Here is a 4,400-nt window from a genome sequence, read left to right as displayed (position 1 = left end):
AACAATAATCCACCCTCACCACCAGAGAAACACTGAGAATCTCCCATAAGGGACCCTAGGCTACAGGCATCACAAATTAGGCAAAATATCATGAATTCCTGAAGATCCCTAGCCTAACACTAGCATGCTGATCTATCAAAGCTCAAAAACAAAAAACATGCATGGTATTTTGGGGTTACTTACTGGCTCCGACTGATCGTACCTCCGCGTCCTCCTTTACTCATTTTTGAAAACCATTTTTAATTACTCTTTCGAAAACTCTCCTCGATTTGAGACTGGAGTCACACGAGTGTTTCTCCAATTCACTCAAACCAAGGCTCTGATACCAACTTGTAACGACCGAAAAACACAACCAATTTTAAATTTTCCAAAAACATCTCAATTCCAATAATTCTTTACAAAAAGGCTTTCAATACAAAATATTTAATGTATTCCCAGAATCATAACACCACAAAAGTATGAGGAGCGGTACGATCACGCCTTCGCCTTGCCACGATCTCCTGAAGAACCTGAAAAACATGAAACCACAACTGTAAGCCCGAAAGCTTAGTGAGATACCCCCAAAATACCAACCACAAATATCATACATGCATAACGTGCCATAACATATCCGATCATAGAACAGCCAAGCTCTTCGGGTCTACTGTGTGACTGGTCCGCCGCACCGGCCAACAGTCCACATGGTCCACCCTATGAGTCCATCCACATCGATCGAGTCTGCAGTGTGATTGGTCCGCCCGTTCCCGGGCCTTCAATCAACATGGTCCACTCTCTGAGTCTACAGTATGACTGGTCCGCCTGCATCGGGCCTTCAGTCTGTCTGGTCCACTCTCCGAGCCTTCGGCACGTCTGGTCCGCCCCTACCGGGACCTACAGCCTATCCAGACCGCTCGTTGGGCCTACGGGACAACCGGTCCGCCCTGGGTATCTTGGCCTACTGCACACAGCAGGACCCGCCTCAACCCAACTCCAGTCCAACATCCATGTGCACATATACATACAATCATCTAACAATTCACAGATAACAAGCAGATCAACAGATCACATAACATGCCACTATCGTAACAAGGATACCGACCTAACAGGTCACTAACATAGCATCTCCCTATCTCTCTGGATACCCATCTCAATCAGGTCTCTAGCATATACCATCCTAACTCATAGGATGCAAACATGATAAAGCAGAACATAAAAACAACTACCTGGATCTCAATCCGATAAGGGCCAGCCTTGGTGCCTTAGACCCCGTTGATATAGTGAGGATAACTCACCTCGAAGCTGCCGACTGAACAGATAATCCGAGCTACTCCGATCACTGATACGATCTCCACCACTGGTCAACCACCAATGCGCTGAACTCAAAACAACAAACAATAATTACCAAAATGCCCCTGGATACCATTGGTCAACCCTTGAGCAAAGACAAGGTCAAAGTCAACTCCTGACTGACCCTACTCGCCGAGTCAACCCTATGGCTCGCCGAGTTCCCGTACTCAGACTTCACTCCATCCGCAACCTAACTCGCCGAGTCACCCCGAGACTCGCCGAGTCCAACAACTCAGAGACCACTCGCACACAACTCACCGAGTCATCCCTTGACTCACCGATTCTCGACTCAACCAGAGAATATCGGAACTCTTCGACAAGACTCGCCGAGTCCAAGAACAGACTCGCCGAGTCCAAGGCTATCATCAACCTACTCGCCGAGTTGTTCATACAACTCGCCGAGTTCAAGGCTATCTTCATCCGACTCGCCGAGTTGTTCTTCAAACTCGTCGAGTCCCAGCTCATTTTCAAGTAACTCGTCGAGTTCACCCATGTGACTCGCCGAGTACCACCAATCTGAATCCATTCAGAAGCATTCCAGGACATGCAAATGATCCAAAACATAGATCCAACCTCCTACAACTCATCCATCATGTAAAGTGGCAATATTTACGTGAATCCATAGAGATCTAGGCCATATTCACTCATAACTAGGGTTTGGGACTTGCAAGCTTCACTAAACACTCCAACACAGGGACTTTCATGCTCTCTGATTCTCCTCCCTTCCAGATCTGAGGTAGCAACCTCAGATCTACCCTCTAGACATCCATTTACACCCTTAAACATGATCCCACAACCCCAAAATGAAGAAACAACATACAATCAGTCCAAGAACGAGATATTACCTCCAATGGACGCCCCCAACTGCAATGAAGTTGATTCCAAGCAAAGCCCCCTTGCCCCAAGCCTTCAATTCCCACAAATTCCTTCAAAGATTACTTCTCCAAGCTTCAATCCACTCAACAATGGAGCTCCTCTGCGATTTAGGGTTTCTAGCACTCAAGAGGGAAGTAAAGAGGCTGGGGAAGGAACATAATGTTCCTTATATAGGGCTCAACCCCGAGAATTAGGGTTTTCTCAAGCCAGCGCCTACTCGTCGAGTCCATCTCATCGACTCGCCGAGTCGGCTACTTAACACGCGGTCAAGCCGCGACTCTACTCGCCGAGTCCATCCATGGACTCGCCGAGTCACTCTTTCCCAATTAACACTTTTGGCCCTTCAACTCTACTCTCGCTATTTCGGGATGTTACATGCATAAGTAAATCCATACTTAAAATAGTTTTTAAAGAAACGAATCCCATGGTATGTAGTGAGAGAGAGAGAGAGAGAGAGAGAGAAACTCTAGTTAATGTTTATAGTGTGTCGTATTACCGAGCTATGCCACTAAATTTACCTCACTAAAATGGTTCATTGGACGTTATAGTAACAATAGTGGACACTTATCACACACTTCGATTGATCGGTCGAGGTTATTGCTAGCAACCGCAGGTGGGGATGACAACACCGTATACGATTCTGCATATGTATCTCGCTCTGAAGATTAACGATTATAGTAGTGTGAGTATGCTAAGTGTTTAGACTCAGCTAATGAATATAGTCTCACGAAAAATCCCTTAAGTAAAGTATGTGAATAGCTCTTAGCCCTAACTTAATTGTGGATAAGTCAATTGTGACAACTGTCAAATTCCGGATTGAACAAAGTCAACAAGTCAGCCAAGTCAACGCGATGAGTATTAAAAATTTAGGATAAATACTATGTTCCTAATATTCCAAATGTACAACTTACCAATATCAATACAAAGTATGTCGCTTTTCATCAATTATTGAATAAAAATCCTATTTAGGATTAACGACACAAAATTCAATAATTAAATTATATATTAATTGGGTATAAATAGTATTCGTAAGACTAGGTAGTGGAGTTTGTAAACCTTACACTACATGATAAGCTCATATGAAAGGTTACATATCTAAATTTTTGGTGAATTCGTCACCAAATGCGACAAATTCGATACCCGGCCTAAAACGCTAAACTTTTAACGGAAATAATTTAGGAATCAACCTAATCTTCATATAACGTATTATTATTTATAATAATAATGATTTTTATAACAATTTGAATTTTTATAATTAAAATTAAATATTTATACATCCTTTATGCCATAATTCTTTATAAAATACCACTATTTTATAAAAACTACCAACATTTTTATAAAATATACAAGAAATAACGTAGGAGACAAGATGGGTGCATCTTTTCCAACAAATCGATTACACAACAAATAACCAAGTAATATCCAACATGTAACCATGCAACACCCCACCCCTTACCTCGTAGCCACCCCCACCACCCATTCCCGCTCCCCCCGTAAAAGTTACGCCCCCCCCCCCCTCTTCATCTACGTCTCTCATTTCATCTTCTTCATTCCTCCATAATCCTCTCAAGAACAAGCTCCAGTCTTTCAAGGATAATTCTCCATAAGTTGGTTCTTAAGTTTTTGGTAAGCTTTTCTCCATAAATCTAGTGATACTACACATAAGAATACTAGTTTTCTTACATTTACACACATTTATATGTGTTATTATCCATAGGGTAATACAATCTTCAAGTGTTCTAAGCTTGAGGATCTTCATCTTCATCTCTTTATCCACTAAGAAATCCACTCAAGGTGAGTTCATACCCCTTAATTTTCGAGTTTTTCCAAGTTTTACGGGGGGGGGGGGGGGGGGGGGGGGGGGAACGCAAGTAAACAATTCCTATTTGGATGATCTAAAGGCTTTGCAAACTAAAAATACAAGTTATGTCACAAAAACATATCTAAGCTTAAAAATCAGTCATTTATAGAAACGTTGTGGTCTGCTCACAGACTGTTTTACCCTGCTTAAACTTCATATATTTCAAAAAATTTCAATATACAAATATTTCAGGTCTATACCTTTTTAAGGACTACTCGGACGTGTTCATGCGAGTTTTCTACAATTTATGGTGATTTTTACAAAACTGTTTATCATTTTAAAACATTTTTAGACCAATCTATCAAAATGAACGTTTTCACTCTGGTTAGGAACAACT

Source organism: Lactuca serriola, chromosome 3 (genome assembly GCF_051521515.1).
Source record: "Lactuca serriola cultivar US96UC23 chromosome 3, Lser_US96UC23_V15, whole genome shotgun sequence".
In the NCBI taxonomy this organism is placed as follows: Eukaryota; Viridiplantae; Streptophyta; class Magnoliopsida; order Asterales; family Asteraceae; genus Lactuca; species Lactuca serriola.
This window is presented reverse-complemented; position numbering follows the sequence as displayed.